General features: G+C 44.8%; 1 pseudogene; it reads right to left on the bottom strand.

The window, feature by feature from the left end:
• Positions 1 to 16571: 16571 nt before the first annotated feature.
• LOC110592099 lies at positions 16572 to 18272 on the bottom strand (annotated as a pseudogene).
• Between the last annotated feature and the right edge of the window lie 3730 nt (positions 18273 to 22002).

The following is a 22002-nucleotide window of genomic DNA, read 5'->3' as shown; positions in this document are numbered from 1 at the left end:
TGTGAGCCTAGGCACTGTGCCTACTGCACCTGATGATTAAGTGGACCCTGCATCTATTCCTTCCATCTGAGATGCTTCTCTTGCATCTTTGCTGCACCATGGGAGGGTGCCAAATGCCCATTGGGAAGAACGGGTGTGCCTTGCAGAGGAGATGGGACCCACTGAGTAAGGTGGAGAGTGGATTAATCTCAATTTTCATCCCAGGGAGAAGTGAATTGATGGCAGTAGTCATTCTGCACTCAAAGGGAAGAACTGCTCTGCATATCTGTGTAATCAACTCACTCTCCGGCTCCCTCAGCTGGAGCCTATCCCATCTCCCTGGCTCCTGGCACCAGGGTCCTCTTGGTCTGCACGCTCTCACCCCAGCTCACTGCCTCCCCTTGGGGAGCCTGACTTCAACAAAAGAAAAATAACTCCTGCCTCTAGTCTTGACTGTGGCACTGGCGGTAGATAGTAACATACCACCAAGTTATTCTGACCCAATTAGTTTTTTCAAGACATTGGGCTATTGGAAAGTCTCAAGTAAAATGTGAACTTTCTGAAGAAAGAAATTCCAAGAAGAATAAAGTATAAATAGATAAAGTTAATAGAGCGCACGGTGATCTCCGTGGTACTCTCTCATAGATCCCCTCTGGTACGTTTGCAGGAGCCTGGTGGTAGCACAAGAGAGAGGATAGCCATGTTTCGTTTGAACATGGCTTTCTCTTTTTATGTTAACCTCAAGTTTCTTTATTTCCCTTCTTCTTGCTTCTTTTTTCTTGCATATTAATTCAGCTAAAGACTAAAGGGGACTAGTACAGGGTTTTAATCAAAGAGGATGAAATATCTAAATTTACCAGCCTTACCATCTAGACTTACCTCTTTCTCGCTACTTGTCTGCATACCAGGTGGTTAAGAGGAAGAGCCCGGACAGATCTGCCATTGTTTCATGTTCTTTGCATCAATACTTCCTTATGCTGACATTTGTAACAAGAGAAGATTATAGTCAGAAAAAGTCCCTACCCAATTTTTTTAGGCAAACCCACAATATTTTCCATTCCCCCTTTTAATTACATCTGCTCTGTGGTTTGGGTAAGCAGACCACATTGCTTGCTGCCTAAATTATTTTCCAACTACCAAATTGCTCTCCCTGCACACATCCCCAAATCATCTCCTATGTGTTTTCAGGCAAGCTGTCTTTTAGTACATTGAATTATATCCTCTATTATGATATATAATTACAGCATCAATGTCTATACACCTTTTGTTACAAATACATGCTAATTATTTTTTCCTGTTTCAAGATTATTAAAGCAGTTCTTAGGCATTAAAGGATACTGTCAAGAGTCAATATTGAACAGAAGACTGGTTGGGGGGAGAATAGAAGTTTCCATAGATGAACCTAATAACTTTACACTTGCCATGATGCCTCTTAATATGTTTTTGACAGTTAGTAATTGGTGGATTCTCTCTACTTCCCTTTGAATTATTTTGTGAAGTCAAATGGGTCATTATGAAGCCTAGATACTCAGTAATCTTATTTTATTTTATCATGTCAAAATTAGCTCCATTTGGAGATGTGCAAATTGTATTTGTCAGTACTTAGCAAATGTTTCACCGTGATGGAAAATTGCCTCTACTTTTGTCAAGAGCTCAAGATTATAATAAACACCATGGTGATACAGAATGGCTGATGGGTCTGGAAAACCTGAAGAAATGGGCCAAGACTATCATGGACTTAAAAAAATGCAAAGAGGAGAAAGAGTAAAAAGGCTTTCTGAATCCAAGATTCTGTGAATTTCCCCAAGACTCCCAATTTTATGAGAGAAACTAGACATTAAAAGGTTTTCTTAGCTTGTCTGAGATTTTTTTCTCTTCTCTAGTTTTCCTTTGGTTTTCCATCTTTCACTATGAATTATAGGTCTGGTTTCAATTTCAAATTTTGAATGTGGGACCTGGGACCTTAACAGTCTTCTCAATTATAGGATCTATTTACCAAAATCATTCTGATGTCCCAGGAATGTGGAGGAAGACATGAGAAGGTACCTTGTTCAACTCAAAAATAAAATCTAGGCTAGAAGTCTCCTGCAGGAAGAACTCTGGCTCTTTGCCCACTGATTCTTGGAAACTTGGATGAAGAAGGCACTTGTCCGTGGGAGCAGGTGTTCATGGTGCACCTAATGAAGATAACAAAGCAGAGCCTCTCAGGGCTTTGCTGGAGTAAATCAGCACTCCCCATTACCTGATCTTTCATTACTTCTAAAGTTTCTTCTGGAAAGTCTCGCAAGAGGTGTTTTATGAACAAGTTGTAACTATTTTTATGGATTTTAGTGATTTAGACCAGATTCATGACCCACAACCACATTTGCCGTTATGAGCAATATAGACTTTATTTTTTCCAGATTTTGGGTCATGAATATCAATTTTTCCCTCCTTTGAGGAGCACTTAGGGATGACGTTTTAAGAGTTATTTTATGTGTTCCTTTACAACTGAAATGAAAATGAAAGGAGATTTTGAGATGTAAACTGACCTTTGCCCCTATTTGAAATCCTGGGAACTGGGAGTTCCCTTTGAGTGTTAGTGCCATACGGTGTGCACAGAATGTTATGGGAGACTAGGAGGGGGTCATTGAAACCAGGATCAGGGCTTATGGAAGGTTTCCCAGCGGAGTGACAAAAGCTGGAGGTGAAAAGGGGCTGGATAGATAAGAAGGGCGAATAGGACGGGACACTCCCTGTGTCTGTCTTGGTCATCACTGTTTCCTCAGGGCTCAGCAGAAGACTTGATTAAGGCAGTCAGTAAAAAAATTGATCTGTGATTGAGGAAAGGCTATTAACATGCTGTCCCTCCACAGCAACATGCTTGCATTTAGCGCAAACTTAGCCCGATGCAAATATTTTGGGCAGCAGCAGACTCTTGGGAGGAAGAGCTTCAGGGCAGATGGTGCCTCAGATGAAAAGCTCTTTGGTGGTTGCCTCCTCTATCTTCAGCATCTGCATTATGTCCTGATTAGGAATATGGAAAGGAAAAACTGTGGAAGTGAATGCCAATGGTGATCGCCTCAACTGGAATTTGGGCTCTCATATGGGCTCACCAAAGGGGAGTGACGTGCTACAGAAGCAACCGCAATCCTGGCGGGACAGCAGATCAGCCTTGGGCTTCAACTACTGGCCAGAGAAAAAGCAGCAGAGTTTGGGCAAAACAAAAATGAGCATTTGCTGGTTATCCTCATGAGCTAAGATACTCTACGGCCGGGGAGGCTGGGTGGCTCAGTCATCAAGCGTCTGCCTTCGGCTCAGGTCATGATCCCAGGACCCTGGGATCGAGCCCCGCATCGGGCTCCCTGCTCCGCGGGAAGCCTGCTTCTCCCTCTCCCGCTCCCCCTGCTTGTGCTCTCTCTTTTGCTGTGTCTCTCTCTGTCAAATAAACAAATAAAATCTTAAAAAAAAAAAAAAGATACTCTAAGACCAGGGGCACCTGGGTGGCTCAGTTGCTGAACCATCTGACTCTTGGTTTTGGCTCAGGTCCTGATATCAGGGTCATGAGATCGAGCCCTGGGTTGGGCTCTGTGCTCAGCACAGAGTCTATTTGAGATTCTCTCTCTCTCTCCATTCCTGTCTGCTCTGCACCCCCCTCCCCACTCTCTCTCTCTCAAATAAATAAAAATCTTAAAAAAAAAAAAAAGATATTCTAAGGCCAGGTGGGGTTTTCTCTGAGCCTCTCTGCTCAGCTCTAAAGAGATAATGAGCTAATTTGCCACTTTCTCCCTGTCAAAATATATTAGAAGCAGCCCTGCGAATTAACACTGTCCTGAAAGCAAGAGGGAGAAGGAACTCACAGGGCACGGCATTTTCCCTAACTTTGACTAGTGTTTTTTGCAGTAAAAAATGTGGCAGGAAAAGAAAAAAAGAGGATAAAGTTGTTTAATTTTTGATTTTTGTTGAGGCTACTAGTAGAAGGGAAGCTTTTCACCATTGTCCCTCTCCTCTAAGCGCCCCAAAGCCTAGATCGTATACGAAACGTTTCCAGCACAGACTGCTCCAGCAGCTCTGTCACTGAAAATAATTTGATAACTGCTGCAACGTTCTTTCCAGAACTACAGCCCCTGTTCTGCCTTCTGTCACCTCCCAAATAAGCCTGAGCATTAGGAGGGTAACTGGGTGACAGTGGCTTGGGAGCCCCGTTGATGTGGAAGGCAAGATGATCTTTTGTCCCATTCCCCAAAGTGGAAGCAGATGGGGCCACCAGAAAGTCTCAACACGCTCTTGTCCCTCCATAAAAAAGGCTTGAAAATTATTTTGATGCAAGGCTGCCCCTGCAAAATATTTGTATCAATTGCAGCAAGGCGTCCCTGTTGGCAGATGCAGCCCCCTCCTGGACTCATGGCTTGGCAAGAGCCGCTTGGGCTGGGTTTCAGTCCCTACTTGTGCCCTTGTCTGGGAACAACCAGCACAACTGTACTTGGCAGCTGTAATCTAACATACCCCTTAAACAATGCTTATGTTAGTACTGCGAATGTGGCTGCCGACAGGAATCCTGGGCAGGTTTGTTTCTGGCACTGCACCATTCCTCTTTCCTATTCCTTTTCTCTCTGCTCCTCCCTCTTCTCTCCGCCTGGGACCTTCAAGCTGGACCCCCAATGTCTCAGCACATTATCTAGATGTCCCCTCTTGCACTTCAGATTCTTCCCCCCGCTTGGCTCCTTTATTACAAATTACACATCCTCTGCCCCATTCCTCCGAGGTCCTCTGAAGGGGCCGAGCTTAATCTGGTTCATAAATTGGGGCTAAGTTGCTAATGGTTGATAATATATTACTCTTCCAGATGGAGCCTGGATGAGTCTTTATAGACTGGGCCACAGGATTTACATTTTAGTAGAGATCTTCAGGGCCTTAACCGCAGAGGAGATGGATGCAGTGAATTTCATGAACTATGGCATGACCAACTGGAAGATGTTTTAGGGTTGAGTTTTCTTGCCTTTCTCAGGCACCCTAGTAGGTAGTATCCCTAGACAATACATGAATTCAGCTGATAACCTGAAATGGTATTCAGAAGTGTGGGGCAAACTGGAGAAACATATTTACAAACATTTCAAGTTTTTTTTTTTTTTAAATACTAATGACACTATTTTAACATTTGGCCGTTCTCCTTGCTCTGCACTTTTCTTCTTTCTTCTCAATGGCCTGGACATTTGCTATACTTATTTAAATGTACTGTTTGGTAGAGTAAATTTATTTGCACGCTTGTCCAGGAACAACCAAAAAGTCTTGGAGTAAATTAGCTTCACTCATGGTTTGGTCCAGGAGCTCATATCTCCAGGCCCTGGCCTCTCTTTCCTCCTGCCCCATTGCCCAGTAATCTTCAATGACCCTTGACGTTGACACTCTATATTAAAAAAAAAACAAAACTGTTTAAAACTTTTTAAAAATTATTTTAAGTCTTGAAAAATTTAACTGAGATATGATTGACATATATTCGTTTCAGGTGTACAACATAATGATTTGATATTTGTATATATTGTTCAATGACCATCACCTTAAGTCTAGTTAACATCTGTCACTATTGATAGTTACAAATGTCTTTTTCTAGTGATGAGACCTTTTAAGATCTATTCTCTTAGCAAAATTCAAGTATGCCATACAGTGTCGTTAACGATAGGACCCATGCTGTACAAAATCTATTTTGAAATGATTTTAACTTGTGGAGGAGTTTCGAAAATCGTTCAGAAAGTTCTTGAATACCCTTCATCCAGCTTCCACTAATGTTAACTTCTTATGTGACAAAAGTACAGTGATTGAAACTAAGAACTTAACACTGATACAATATAAAGACTTGGAGTTTTGCCAGATTTTCCATGAAAATCTGCTTCAGCATCCAATTGAGGTTCTCACATCTTATTTAGATGTCCCATCTCCTTAGTCTCCTCCATTCTGGGACAGCTCAACCATTTTTGTCTCTCATGACACTGATACTTTTTAAAGAGTACTGATCAGTTATTTTGCAAGATATCACTCCACTTGAGTCTGGGTGATGTTTTCTCATGATTAGACTGAGATGGTGCATTTGTGTTAAGAATATCTCAGAAACAGGGGCACCTGGGTGGCTCTGTTGTTAAGCATCTGCCTTCGGCTCAGGTCATGGTTCCAGGATCCTGGGATCGAGCCCCGCATCGGGCTCCCTGCTGGGAGGGAAGCCTGCTTCTCCCTCTCCCACTCCCCCTCCTTGTGTTCCCTCTCTCGCTGTGTCTCTCTCTGTCAGATAAATAAATTAAATTTAAAAAAAAAGAGTATCTCAGCAATGATAGACCCTTCCCAGTCCGTCGTATTTGGGGTACTTGATGTCAGGATGTCATGATAATGGCAATGTTAATCTAACATGGTGTCAGCTACATTTCTCCAGTGAAAAATTCACAATATCTTTGTAACTAATAAAAATCTTGGAGGAGATACTTTAAGACCATACAAATACCTTATTTTTCCTCAAACTTTTGCCCACTAATTTTAGAAATCATTGGTTGATCTTGCCTGCAACGAGTATTACTATATTATTCTAATAGTAATTTCCTAGTTGCTTCCTTCCATCTATATTTATTGGTTGGAATTTTTCTATAAAAAGAGCTGTCTGTTCTCCTCCATTGACTTATTTATTCAATTATTTATTGGTATCATTATGGACTCAGGGACACTTATTATAATCCAATACTGTCATTATTTATTTTGTCATTCAAGTTGTTCCTCTTTGGCTATTGGAAGCCCTTGCGTGTCCTTTGATATGCCTCCGTCATTATTTCGGAGCCCTTCCCTACTTTCGGGCACCTTGAGATGCTACAGACTCATATTTTGTTTTTTCTATCGTAGTCCTGGAATCGATCATGTCTCCAAGAAGCCCTGGTTCCTTTTATTGGAGAACGGTATTTGGAACCCAAGATCTGGGTCCTTAGGTGTGCGTATCACCCCTGGGGTATTGTCTCAGAAGACCAAGCTAAGATATACGCTAACTCATGCATACACACACATATATTTATTTCTGAGCATATCAAAAATCCATCCACCTCTTTGGGTACATATTTAAAAACCACAAATTTCTACTAGTATCTCCAATTTCAACCCAAAATCTTGGGGTTCATTTAGCCTCCCTTCTTTCCTGGCTTTTAATGTTTTTCTCTGACAGTGAGAAACCTGGCTCTCATTATCTACAATATATTTACCTAAATATAAAGTTGTCACCAAATTGCTTCTTTCTCTTTCCTAGGAGTTCCAGAAAAAGTTCCAAGGTGGATTCTTATCAGGCTGGGTTCTGTGCTTATCCTTGACCCACTTACTGTGGCCAGAGGAATGCAACAACCTGACGAGTCAGGCCTGAGATACATGCCCGCTCCTGAGCCTGGGAGGGGATGACTGTCCCTCTTAAACCATGAGGATGAGTGTAGATTAGGGGTGGTTTTCAGAAAATTAGAGTCCCTATCGGAAGGTAGGGAAATAGTTATGCGAAGGTTCAAACCACAGATGTCCGCTGCTCCATCAAGTGGTAGAACAGTGCAGCAATGTCAATGTTGGGAGGTGTCAGGGGTGGGGGAGTGAAGCGTAGGTATACTGCAACGATGCAAATGACTGCCAAAAGGTGAGGGTTTTTTTTTTTTTAATTATGTAGAATTGATATGAACAGGAATATTGCTCCAATTTAATAAGAATTATTGCCAGGCTTGTTGGCTTGACCTAATTTTTTTTTTTAAAGATTTTATTGATTTATTTGAGACAAAGAGAATGAGAGACAAAGAGCATGAAAGGGAGGAGGGTCAGAGGGAGAAGCAGACTCCCTGCCGAGCAGGGAGCCCAATGCGGGACTCCATCCCAGGACCCCGGGATCATGACCCGAGCGGAAGGCAGACGCTTAACGACTGAGCCACCCAGGCGCCCCAACACAAAGTATTTTTTATAATTTTTTTTTTTTGGAGATAGGGTGTGTGCCAACTGGGGGGGAGGGGCAGAGGGAGAGAGAGTCTTTTTTTTTTTTTTTTAAAGATTTTATTTATTTATTTGAGACAGAGAGAATGAGAGACAGAGAGCATGAGAGGCAGGAGGGTCAGAGGGAGAAGCAGACTCCCTGCCAAGCAGGGAGCCCGATGCGGGACTTGATCCCGGGACTCCAGGATCGTGACCTGAGCCGAAGGCAGTCGCTCATCCAGCTGAGCCACCCAGGTGCCCCTATATCCTACACTTTTGAACCTTTTTGTCAATTGATGTAGTTCTCTAAGGTTTTTAATATCAGAAGAGGCCTCAATGGCATCTTATGGTCCTTTCTAGGTCTAAGAATCTATTTCTTTCTTTTTTTTTTTTTAAAGATTTTATTTATTCATTTATTTGAGAGAGAGAGAATGAGAGAGAGCACATGAGAGGGGGGAGGGTCAGAGGGAGAAGCAGACCCCCCCGCTAAGCAAGGAGCCCGATATGGGACTCGATCCCGGGACCCCGGGATCATGACCTGAGCCGAAGGCAGTCGCCCAACCGACTGAGCCACCCAGGCGCCCCTATTTTTTTTTTTTTAAGATTTAATTGATTTATTTGACAGAGAGAGACACAGCGAGAGAGGGAACACAAACAGGGGGAGTGGGAGAGGGAGGAGCAGGCTTCCCGCTGAGCAGGGAGCCCGATGTGGGGCTCGATCCCAGGACCCTGGGATCATGACCTGAGCCGAAGGCAAATGCTTAACGACTGAGCCACCCAGGCGCTCCCTTTTTTTTTTTTAATTTTTTTTTTTTTAAGATTTTATTTATTTGCGAGAGAGAGAATGAGAGACAGAGAGCATGAGAGGGGGGAGGGTCAGAGGGAGAAGCAGGCTCCCCGCCGAGCAGGGAGCCCGATGCGGGACTCGATCCCGGGACTCCAGGACCATGACCTGAGCCGAAGGCAGTCGCCCAACCGACTGAGCCACCCGGGCGCCCGGCTTGACCTAATTTAAGAAGAAATAAAGAGAAACTTGATTAACATGATGGTGTTTGTCCAGTTTCATGCAGAAATTCCATGACATGGCCTCGAGATTCTGCTTGCTTCCAACAGGTTACTCCACCCAAGGCTTGAGCAACTGCCACTTGGACGCCCGGTGAGATTGGAGGGGCCGGTCGAGCCCTCTTGAATTGCTGCCTGCGGGTTTGGAGATCACTTCTTTATATTCCTGATCAACAGCTGTAACTTAAAGCTTCTAGACAGTGGAAAACTTCACAACTCAATCTGTCTTGGCAAAATTGGAAAGCCACAGGAAACTTTTAAGTAAGATGGAGAGTTTTTTGTTTGTTTTGTTTCGTTTTTTTAAAGATAGAGAGTTAATGATTGCTCTTTAGCCTTGGGCTGTGAATTTGTTCTAAATCTTTCCTTCAGGCCAGGCCTCTTTGGGTTTTGCTTGCTCTGGTGTCCAGCCCTGAAAAGAAACCAGTGCCTGTCCTGAGCTTGAGAGAGAGAGAGTGTTCCAGAGACAAACGTGGGGCTCTGTTAGCCCCGTTCTAGGCAGCGCTAATATTTTCTTTGGTGTGCTTGGTAACCAGGCTGCTCCCTCTTTTACTGCCTTTTGTCTTATTAATACTTCATTTGCACAGAAACTTCTTGAATGAAATATTGCACTTCATTAATGTAGCATGCTGTTAAAAATCACATTTTAACAAGGCTTTAGATCTCCCAGCCTCTCTCTAAAACTCAACTGTCTCTTTAAAGGGGCTTGGCCCTTTTTCTCTTCTGAGTTGTTAGAATGTGTCTACCATAGAATACCATAGCTTTTATGCAGCTACCCAGGGGCTTAATCACAATGCAAAAACAACATTGCTAATCTGAACAATCTACATGGATGACAACTCATTGAAATAACTATCAATTAACAACATAATTGTCATTTGTACATTGCCAACATTAAAATAGGCAATTGTTACTTCTATGAGGCTTTTATGCTTTTTTCCCTCCTTCTCTTCGCAGGGTGCGGATATAGGGCAGGGACCTGGGTTGAAAACTTTAAACTGATGACCAAGTTGCTTGTTGTTTGCTTGTTGTTGATCATTGGATCATCTTTCTTATAGTTGTTCTGAAACAGTGGTGCTAGTCATAAAATTTCACGCCAGGCTTGGTAGATTGACCTTGCTTTGGTTCTGAAATCTCTATAGCATCCAATGCGTTGCCAGGTCTATATTCCCTCTAATCAGTGGCGATCGTAGACAGAGCATGACATGTGAGTTTTCTCCCACTTTGTTCCAACAAGTTCACGTCGAAGAAAACCCAGCCTCTGTATGAAGACAGAGTCTGCTCTTACTAATGCAGCTGAAAAGAATTTAGCCCGGCATCCTCAGGATAATGACCTCGGTGTTTTCCAATCTACGCTATTGCAACATAAAGACCTGAGCCTCTATAAGTTAGTGGGCAAAAATAGCGGAAGGAAAAGAATCAGCATTTAGTGGAGGGAAGGCACTGTGAGCATCAAAAGTACCACGACCACCTTATATGTGTTGCCTCTCTCTGTCTCTTGGCAGAAGACTGGTGTCAGGGTGGAACCAGGTTCCTGGTCATGCAGGAACACCTTCAGGAAGAACTGCCTAAAAGTAAGACTCCAGCTTGTGTTTGGGCACAAATCACTTCATGGGGAAGTGATTTCTAGCAAAGCTCTAGAACTAGCTGAAATCAAAATTAGGAACATACATCCAACCGGCTCTTTTGCATTGGGCCAGTTCATCTGCACATCATCACCTGGTACTTCTCCATTTGCAGACAAAAGTTTGACTTGGAACTTGCAACGAGTACTCACTCCCTCCTTGGGGAGCACCGTAGAAGAGTGGAAACACAGGCTTTTGAGCCAGACCCCAGGTATTGGAATAGCAGCTCTTCCGACTCCTGCCAGGGGGTGACCAGGTTCCTTTCTTGGATCTTTAATTTCTTACCTCTGAATTGATGAGAATCTTTCCAATCTGCAGGGTTGTTTCAAGGCTTAGGGGCACTGATGTGCTTAAAATGGCTGGTTGTTATTAAAGAGACAGTGACAGAGACACTTTTACTGGCCTAAAAATATTTAATGAAGTAGCTTTGCTTCTTTGATCTTAATGAAAGGGAATTTAAATTCTTAAATTTCTAAAACAAATCATCAATGAGTGTTTACATTTTAGAACTCACTTCTGAAATTCAGTGGGCTATTACTGTTACTACTATGCATAATCACTTCATTAGTCATCAACTTCTGAACCAAGCCTTTCTGCGCAGCTCGTAGGTGCTGTTTGTAAGGGACCCGGTTTTGCAAATCCACTGTGACATGTACAGATGGCATTTAATAACAATATAGCAAATATCCTTTGTCCTCCCCTCCTGGTTACATCATCTGATTGTTTATAGTATAGTCAGCATTCCAAAGACAGCAAGAACGCTTTCTCATCCTAATTTAACAATCATGTCTTGGAGAAGATACAGCTTTGCTTTTTCCGTCCATTGGCTTACGATGGGGGGGGGGGGTCGTCTTTCTAGGTGTCAGAGAATAAGGTTTCCATTTATTTACTATTTTGCATATTTTTTTTCTCTAAATGCTTCCCTTACGCCAGCCTGTTGTTGTGCTTGTCACTGACTACTTGGGTGGTTCCAGCCACATGTATGCTTCTCCAGCTGTGCGGGAGAAGCTCTTCACCTTGCCGCTCCGCCCTCCAAAGGTTACGTTTGTCGCATGGAAGAACAGTTGACTCTGCCGATCGGGAACGTCTCATTTCACCCCTTTTCCACGCCATCTGTCTGACCTGGACCCATTCCAAACACTACGGCTTTGCTGGCAGAAAGGTCTTCCTGCTACAGGAGTTTTGTAATCTGCTAATTGACAGGGTAAGGAAAATTTGTATTTGGGTTACAGCTGAAAAGTTGGATGTTTCTTTGATGGGGCTTTAAATACTGACATATGCTGCATTGGTTTTTGATTTTAGGCATCCCGTTTGTGCAGGATCACGCACTCTCCCCTGTGTTCTCTGCCTCATTGAGAATATGGCATCCTTCGGAGAAGAACACCGATATGATCTACCAGAGAATTATCCTCTACTTAGTTTACCCATTAAGCAATGATTTTATTATTATTATCTCTTTGTAGCATGAGACAGATGGCAAAGAAGGAGTTTGCTTTGTGAACAAGATGCAGTGTTGGGCATGGCAAATCTCCTGAATGGTTAATATCTCTGGTGGTCATTCTGCTTAATGAGCATCTTTGCTTTTGTACAAGGCCGGGGCCTACACTCAGCTCTTAATTTAAGTGCAAAGTTGTCATCAATCCTCTTTTTGGGCAGAGAGGCTAAGGGCAGAAGAATCCTAGAGAAGGAAATGCCATTAAAATCGTGCTGCTCAAGTTCACATTTGTGGTCGTATTCATCTTGAAATCTTGGTGTGAGCAAACCCCACGTCAGCAAGGGTGGTCGTGGCAATGATCAGACTGTGTCCCTAGAGCACGATCCTCTCTACACGGGAGCTACAGGCCCATGTTGGGGGTAGTGCATGAGTGTGGGGTGATCCTGAGACTCTGGCCTCCACAGGCCCCTCTCTCAGTTATACCCCTCCACCTGTGCTGAGCGATGCTTGGCTTGAGGAAAGATGAGAACGAAAGAGGATTTCTTCCCTACCTTTGAAAACTTCAAAGAAATTGTTCCCAATCTGGTTCTGATGATCCATGTTTCAGTGCAAAGCATACATAAAGATCTGAAATGTGCACACTGATCAGAAATAGTTTTTGGAAATTCGGATTTAATCCCATGAGCCAAATGATCACTACCAACAGCCATCAGGGAAAACCCAAGTCCACAGCAAATTTTAATTTGGCAAATGCATAAAATGTTCAAAAGAGCAGAGGTCTCATTTACATTCCTCCCGCTCATATGGGATTTTCTTCTATATTAGTAATTAAAGGGTGCAGGCTCTAGAGTGCAACTATATCACATAATAGCCATCGGGGACACACTAACAACTTCCTTGAAGTAACGCACACTAGGGTGTTTATGGTTCAGTGTCACATAGACTCTCTTTGATCTAAATTAGGATTCATTGGCAAACTCACAATAGGCTCCACATGTACCCCTCTCAACCTCTTTCTTTTAATCATGGAAATTAGAGATGGAAAATACCCATTAAGTCACTTAGTCCACTTCCCTGCCAGGGTGAAATTGTTGCCTGTGATACACGGGTAGTGCTTGGTCCAGCTTAAATTTAAAGGTCTCAGGGGATAGGCAGTCTCCTGATTTTATATTTTTCCCTTTTCACTTAAAATTCAGAGAGGGGCAAAAACATAAAACAGAGGAAGAGATTTCCTCTCCCCCCCTCCCCCCACCCCCGCCACCATCATGCATTTGGAGGTAATGTTGGTGCATGAGTGAATGGGCTCATGCGGTGTCACAGCTTTCTGGAAACCACACCTTTTGCTGTGGCAATTTCATTACTCATAAGCCACAGTTAAATTCAAACCCCGTCCCCAAAATGTTTTACCCTTCAGCTCAACGGAACTATTGAGATTCCTGGACTTCTTCTGTACACTCAAGCAAGCAAGCACCCCAGGTTCGATGGGGGCAGTGAGGCCCAGGAAAGGAGAACCTATCTATTTCAGGGTTTCTCGTTGATTCGTTAGAAAGCCCATGGGCCCTCCTGGTCAAGTGTGATGTCACCGACACAGTGTGAGCTCATAAATGGAACACTGCCGGTGTTATTCTGGTGAGTGACCCGTGGAGGTATTTTTATACTTTGAACATTTGGCATCTGAAAGATGAGAAATGTGTGTTGTTGCATAATGAATTCTGTCTCTGACTCGTGTTCAGCAACAGAAGACTCACTCAGCATCTGCCATCTGCCTGTATCTCTGGCTGTTGAAGTCAGTTCCATGGGAAAGCAGCGAAATCCCAATGACCAGCGTCTCTCTCTGAGTCACAAGGTGGTGGCTGAGACTTCCAGAAGGAGCCGACGCCCGTGATGACATTTGCATGTGGGGGTTGTTTCAGAGGCCTGTTTTAATCTGCCACCATCACCAGCGAGCTTGCGTTAACTCAGGAAAGTCTGATAAGTGAACCTTTCAAATCCGGAGGCAGATTATTCACATTATAAGATGGAAGTCTCCCCCATCCAAATTCACTGCAAGTTGCATTAAATAGTTAACTTCCCAAATGCATTTGAAGGAGGATCAGGTTTGCAAAACCTGATGTACAACCGTGTCTTAGGAAGATCCCTATTGTGGTTTCTATTAGGCAGAAAATGTTTGCCTTTCGGTAGGACTGTATTAACTATGCATTCACAGAGATATTTTCCAGGGCTTCTACAAAGGACAATGTATTCCTGGGATAATTCTTACTTTAACTACCTCTGAGTGGTAATTGATAATGGGTCTTTGAATGGAAAAAAAAAAAAAAAGATCAGAATTAGTTACAAGTTGATGGTCTAGAATGAGAATTCTCCGGAATGCAATTCTAATACCAAATCCTGCTTTGCTAAAATCACAGATTTTCAAGCGGATGTGGCAGAGGCTGCTTATTGTTCTCCCAGTCTCCATTCTCCCAGACTTTTAATGCCTACGATACCCATTCACTCTACCTGGGCGAGGCGGTGCGAGGGGGAGTGGTGTGGAGCCCTGTGCTCTGTGCGCCTAAGGGACGTCACCCTTCCGCACCGGTCTGGGTTGTTGGCCTGGAGAACAGCCTGGAGCTCCGGCCACTGCTGCAGATCACAGACACGAAGACCACTCCTGGGAGTGACTGAAGGTGGCTGAGTCCCAGAGAATTTCGTGAAGCTGCCAGACTAACCCTAGAAAACCTCCCTCAACACTTCTTTTTCATGAAAGAATCAAGCTTGGTGTTTAAAGTCACTGTTTTCTGGGGCGCCTGGCTGGCTCAGTCAGGTAAGCTGTCTGCCTTCGGCTCAGGTCATGATCCCAGGGTCCTGGGATCGAGTCCCGCATCGGGCTCCCTGCTCCGCGGGGGGCGGGGGGGTCTGCTTCTGCCTCTGCCCCTCCCCCTGCTTGTACTCTCTCTCTTTCTCAAATGAATGAAATCTTTTTAAAAAAATAAAGTCATTCTTTCCTGAGGGTTTCTGTCATTAAAGCTAATTCTGATTTGGTAGATACTTAATGTCTTGTCAAAGTCTAAGTATTTCCATTTCAGTTGCTAGTCAATGTCAGCTGACCAAGACCTTGAAATATTTAGAGACATAGGTATATGGAATAATCCAAAGGTTATTCCCAAATCTACAGATCCCCAAATGTATGATTAGCTAAAGTAATAGTATGGACATTGAGAAAGAGCATTCTTGTATAGTTTCTTATAAGCCATCCTGTTCACGACATGTAGGAATGCACATGCAAGTTCCATAAAGGACTTAAGGAGGACCCAGGCCAGAAATAATGGTTAGTAGAAATAAAAATAGAGTGACTGTGGGGAAAACACATGAGTAGGAGGTCAGGACCAGGATGAGGTAAAATGAGATGGAGGGGAGAGATGGACCCGGTTCCAGAGGGGTGTGCATCAGATCAATTGTGGGACTGGAAGAACACACATTAGAATGTTCAGTTAGAGACATTTTTCATCTTAAAATGAGAGGCATTATGATTTAGTAATATCTAGCGTGCGCATGTCACGTGCGGCCCTCGGCCTGCCTTCGGCACTTCCGGAAGGTGTCCTGAGGCACGCTCTGGGCACATGTCCCACACCCAGAGGCTGCAGAGCCTCCTCCCTGACGGGGTTGCTTCTGGAAGGCTGTGGCATCGTGCGGCGCATGTGCATCCAGTCATGTGGATTCTGGTTTCTGTTACCTGTGTTTAAGTACGTCCTCAGCGAAGGAGGAGAGTAACTTAAAAAATATTCCTGCAAAGAAACTGCTGGGTTGGGCTGCCCGACTGGTATCATCTTCAAGCCAAGAAGAAAATGGCCAAGCGGATGCTTCTCATGCTGCCTGGCCACGCTCTTTGTCAGCCTCATTAAGCGTAAATATAATGACAGTCCAATCGAGTTAGGGCTGAAAGAAGAGGCTAAAACAATTTTGAAATCATTAGAAGGCACTTTGAAATATGGATTTATATCCTTAGGCATTAACAATGAACTTTGGCCTCTGTGTGTATTGTGCTTTAAAATATCAGGTAATATAAAACATTTTTGAAAAATCAGGTAATAATATATAATCAGGTACATGCATATAATTTATAAATAAGGAAATAAATAGACATCTACCAGGGAGTTGTCCTTAAAATTTTCCCCCAAGGAGATGGTGAGATTACAAAAGTTTTGCAGTCCCTCCTATAGACTAAAAAGGCCCATACCTTCAATTTCAAGTTTGACTCTGAGCTTCCTAGAAGCTTTAAAAAGTGAGAGGGAGATAGAAAAAGAGATGGTCTATTAGGACATAATTTTCATGCTCAGAAATGACAAAGCATACTATTTCCTCAAGATAGGTAAAACTTTTTTTTCTTTCCCTGCAAAAAGCTTTGTTTTCATTTGGTCCACGGCTTGGGAGAGGGCTCCAGGGTGGTTGAAAAGCTGCCTCGTGGCTGCAGGAAGAGACTCAGGTACAAGCCTTGGCACCAGGGGGGTCCCAGGAGAGCCCCCCCAAAGGCCGCCGGGCTCTGGAGGCTCCTAGTGGCGCGTGAGGGTGAGCCTTTCGAAGAGATACTCGCCCAGCCCAACCTGGGCAGCTGAGTCAGGCGGTTGCCCATCTTCTTGTTGAGTTTCACCTCCTCCTTCAGGAAGTGGCTCTCCGGGAAGTCACGGAGCTGGGGGTCTGCGCTGGCAGAACCCAGGCATGCAGCCCCAGAGCGCAGGGACACGTTCTTCTCAGGGACCCTGGTGGCTTCCAGCTCCCTGGTTCTGGAGAAGAGCCCCCTCATCTTGGGACGAGGGTTTCCCCCCCTCATCTTGGGACAGCTTCTGCACATCCTGGAAGAGGGCGCGGCCGCCGCGCTCGTTTTGCATCTTCAAGAGACACTGGGCGCCCTCGAGCTTCTCCTCAGCCGGCTCGAGGAAGAAGTGGCCCACACCTTCCAGAGCCACATCGTCACGGTCGAAATAGAAGCCCAGAGAGAGGTAGGTGTAGGAGGCCTGCAGATGCATGTTGACCAGGCGGTTGACAGCGCCGTCCCCCTCCGTGGAATAGTTCTGGAAAATCTGGGAGCTCGCAGTTGATTGGTGATGAGGAGCTAAGCTCAAAATTGGGTGTTGGCTGGTCCCGGAGGCAGCGGGTGGCCAAGAAGATGGCTCCCAAGGTTGCGACTGGAAAAAAGGTTGGAGGGTGGTGGTTGGCTGGTAGAAGGGGCATCCCTGGGTCTGTTCTGTCCAAACGCTGTTGAAGCAAGAGACAGATCTACAGGACCGCTGGGCGCACTGCGATAAGTAAAATTTTTTTGAGCTTAAAAAAAAAAAGGGAAGTTTTTTTATGGGGTGTTTCCTATGGGTGCTGGCTGATACACTGGACAATATCATCATATTCTTGCCTTTGGTGAGAGTTTCATTTAACTGCTTCACAAAAGATTTTTACTAAATGTCAACAGCAAAATATCTAAATGCAACTCAAGGGAAGAAATTCTGCAAGGGAGGAGGATGACATAGCCCGGGTATTTGACTTTCTGGTGGTCTGTCCAAATGCAAGAATCGAACCAGTGTAAATATATCTTCCCACGAATGTGATTCCCTCCAGTGGGGTTCTGGGTTGGAGTAGGCTGGCAGTTAGGCTGACCTTGGGTTCACTGATGAAGGCTGGAGTGCCAGTTACGTGTGGGGCTAGTTGGGGAAGATAAGCATACTTGGGAAATTACATAGATAGGGCTATCTTTTTGAGAAAACAGAGTTCGGGGGGTGGGGGGCCTGACCTGGGTGGAGAACCATCCCACCTGTGCCAAGAGGGTGGCACAAAGGGCAAAGCCATGTTTGTTAAACTGGGCCCTAGCTCATGAGGCAAAAACACCAACGGGTATGTTTTTCATCTGTTCCCATGATTCTTCCGTCCCTCGTGTGGGCAGCCAGATGGAAATTTTCCCTACCCATGACCTTGATCAGATTTCAGGCAGTGGGGTTCTTTAATGCTTTTAAGATCTCAGTGAATGCTTTCCCTCAACTCTGATGTGTGTGTTTCTTAGGCAGTTATGGGCCCGCCAAGGAGTCCCAGAACCGGGCTACATAATTCTGAACCCTGGCTCTACCACATACTCTGAGATCTGGGGCAAATTTAGATCTCTTCTCTGTGCCTCGGGTTTTTTATTTCAAAAACAAATAAACCAGCAAACAAAGGATGAGGAGACTATCACATAACAATGAGAATTAAATGAGTTAATACCTGTACATCGCGTAGGACAGTGCCTGGAACATACTAAGGGCCCAGTAAATGCTAGTGCTTGATATCAGCAAAGCGGACATAAATATAAAGAAATGATGGGTCCCGGAGTCAGGCTGCCTGGAGTCAAACCTTGGCTCTGGCACGTACTGGTGTGGTCCCCTTAGCTCCTCCTTTGTGGCACCCTGCACTTGGGGTTGCAGTGTGGGTTCCACCCACTAGCAAGAGGACAGGGGCCCGCCCATGGGAAGCACTCCCTAAGTGTTACTACTGTGAATGCTGTGCCGATAGCCGGGATCTTTGCAGTGCTAACATCTAACTTTTAGATGAATTTTGCATACAAATAGCTCAGTTTTCACTGTTACCCTGTCACTATAGTCTAAGGGTTTGATGTTTGGCTTGGAATTCAAACCAGGCTCCCTTACCCTTTTGCCTGACACAGGGACGGGTGATGGATGCCCCCTCTTTTTGGGCTCCGATTTCCTTACGTCTGAGCCGGGGTAGTGTATAAACTATATACACAGTCCGTGTTCTTCTTAACAAATTTTTATTCCATAATTTGGTTGACATCTCTGAAGCAGCAAAGTTGTGATTTGTTTTCACTGTGTTCTCTTGAGACTCCCAGCTCTGTTGCAATCCTCCAGACCTTTCTGTGGGCCTCCTCCTCCCTCCTCCTCCCTCCTTCCTCCTTCCTCCTCCTCTTTCCTCTCTTCCCCTTCCTCCCTTCCCCTCCCTCATTCCTCCCCCTCTCCCTCCCTCACTGGGGGAGGACATTTTCTTCGAAGTTGCCCAAACTGTGAAGCTCTGGCCTAGCAGCCTGAAAACTTGGAACACTGAAGGAATGAGCTACTCCCGTTGATTATATTTTGGGTGTGTTTTTCCCAGTACAAATGTGAAAGTTGAGATAAATCTGGGCGTTGTTTTAGGAATCTCTTCTCCTCTTTCCTTACCACTCTACCCACCAGGTTCGTGTGTGCGACAATTATTTGCCTCAGCTGCTAAACGGAGCTCCCAGGATGGCCTTCTGGTGGAGGGAGGGGGAGCTCCATGTCCTCACAGATGCAGTTAGATGTGCTTGGGCTTGTGACCCAGTTGAGACATCTGGGACCTCATTAAAGATGGGCGCCTGGGTGGCTCAGTCAGTTAAGCGTCTGCCTTTGGCTCAGGTCATGATCCCAGGGTCCTGGGATCAAGCCCCGCATCGGGCTCCCTGCTCAGCGGGAAGCCTGCTTCTCCCTCTCCCTCTGTCTGCCACTCCCCCTGCTTGTGCTCGCCCTCTCTCTTTTAAATAAATAAAGTATTTTTTTTTTTAAAGATGGGTTAAAGAGGATGCCAAAGGCTTTAAAAAATTTTTAATCTCCTACACTACAAAAAACCTTATGTTCTGTATCAGCACAGGGTCAAAGTAGAACTCATCTTTTGCTGGTGCACACTGATGTGTGATTGGTTGTTTGAATGTGGAAACCCTTCTGTGCCCATTGGTAGACCGCCCCCGCCCCATACTCCTATGCTGCCCTCTCACCCTCCTCACAGCTGCTCTGGACCCCACCGGAACATGCTCCTTGCCCCCACGCTTCCCAGGGATGCAGAATGTCACACCTGGATTCGACCAGATGGTGAGCTGGATGTTTGAGGAGCCTTACGTGCTGCAGGTGTGGCCCTAGCAAGCCTCAAGCATCCTCCATCTGCCCTCTCAGAGCCTCTTTTCTGTCCCTTGACATCCCTGATCCCTCACAGCCTGTGCTTTTGACTGGTGAGTGCCTCTGCCACTCAATGATGTGACTGCGGGCAAGTTCCTAGCCTGCGCTTGGCCTCAGGCTGCCCACTGCAGCTAAGAGGTGCCGTGTGAGGTTAGGGAAAGAAACGACTGGGGCCCTGAGCTTGGCATATGGGGACCTCTCGAGGAGGTTAGTTCTCCTTCTCCTCTTCCCCTTCTTCCTTTCCTCCCTGTCTCCGCTTCCTCACCATCATTGTCACCATCATTCAGTACCCAGGGACCCAGACCTGCTATTTACCAAGCCACTAGGGGGTCAATGTTAATTAAGATGCTAGTAGTGCTCAGCTGTGTTCAGAAAGGGTCAAGGGGCCTTCATCCTTTCTGTTCTGACCTACCTACTTCTTGCTGAGTCTTGAGGAACGTTCAAGAGGATGAGAGTGTGTTTCCAATTGTCCAGTGACTTCTGGGAAGCAGCTTCTAGTCATTTTATCCCATAAAGCATAGTTTCCTAAACATCCGTGCTCCTGAACATTTCTTCTGAAGTAGTGAACAAATGAAGAAAGCTCTTTGCTGGGCCTGCTCTCCTTCAAAGGGATGCTTCTTGAGCCCTGCAATAATTTGTTCCGCTGATGAAAGGGCACTCTGTACACATTGGTAGATGTCTATGAACTTTCTTGGGCTCAGGAGGATTTAATGACTTGTCCAATATCACAGATCCTGCTTTTCAGTGATTGGCCAGGACGGAGTGCAGCTTACTCGGTTCCTGAACCAAGATTCGGGATGAGTGCCCATCTCCAGTCCCCAGCCCCACCTCTGTGCTTGGTCACAACTCCACGGCATCCCTAATGGCATCCTGTTTCATTCTATCTCCGAATGCTAATCCTAGTGTCTCCCAGATGCATGAGGTAATTTGTGATAAGAGTAACTGACAGGGTTGAGCCAAAATCTGCTGTCTTTAGATTTAAGTCTGGCATAAACCTTGATTCCCAAAGACTAAAACTGTCAAGCCATGTAGAAAAGCATTCCGTCAACTCATTCACTCATTTATTCATTCATACACAGATCTACGGAGCCTCTTCTATGTATCAGCGTTGTGCTTGGTACCAGAGAAAAAGTATACAGCAAGGTCCCAGACATAGGCTTGTAAACATTAAATTGCAGCCCCAGGCAGCCTTTGCTTAAAGTACTGAGCCAAGTACTGAGACTGTAAGTAAGAGCTTAGAGGAGAGTGCACCCATGGGCTGGAAGAGTTGAGAAGCCTTCGTGGAGGGAGTGGACCTTAGAGCCAGGATCTGGGCTGAGTCAAAGCTCAAGGGGGTGGAATGAACCTGGCAGGTGTTAAAACTCGACTGTACAAGACGCCACAAACCATAGGTGATGAGGAGGTGTGGCCGCTGCCTTTAGTCACCCACGTGTGTCTGGGGAAATGGAAACTGGGGGCAGGTGAACTCTAGGGAGTCATCAAGACATCACGGTCATTTACAAACTGGGGGAGCAGATGACGTGGGGACTATGGAAGAAAGGGATGAGGACAAGGAGAAGGAGTGGAGTTTGATTCTGTGCCACCATGGAAACATTTAAGTTTCATACTATTTTATCAAGAACAGATGTTTGTGTGAGTCAAATTGATTCAAATGCAAAAAACACCAAATCTTAGATGTATTAAACTCTTTGGGAAAGCCTTGGGAAAACTGGAAATTTTACAATCTATTGATTTCAGTGCTGCATTGGTGTGGTAATCTTACTGAAGAAATGTGTAATATGAAGTCTTTTTTCCTCTCATAAAACTTAAGGATGAAGGGTATGAGGGAAGACAACATAGGGAATATTTTTGTAGAACTAGTAGTAAATTCAAGTTATCCTACTGCACAGCTGGGTATGTTCATTGGCCTGACTCCAAAAAGTTATAAAGGGAATATGAGCAAATGCAGCTTTTGTTCCTCAGAGTTCATCAAAATCCAAATCTTTTACAATTCTTTTTATGTTGGTCCTAAAATGTTACTTGACTGAAATAATCTTCCCCT

This window comes from Neomonachus schauinslandi, chromosome 3 (assembly GCF_002201575.2).
Source record: "Neomonachus schauinslandi chromosome 3, ASM220157v2, whole genome shotgun sequence".
In the NCBI taxonomy this organism is placed as follows: Eukaryota; Metazoa; Chordata; class Mammalia; order Carnivora; family Phocidae; genus Neomonachus; species Neomonachus schauinslandi.
The sequence above is the reverse complement of the archived record's forward strand: the minus strand, read 5'-3'. Positions and strand labels throughout refer to the sequence as shown.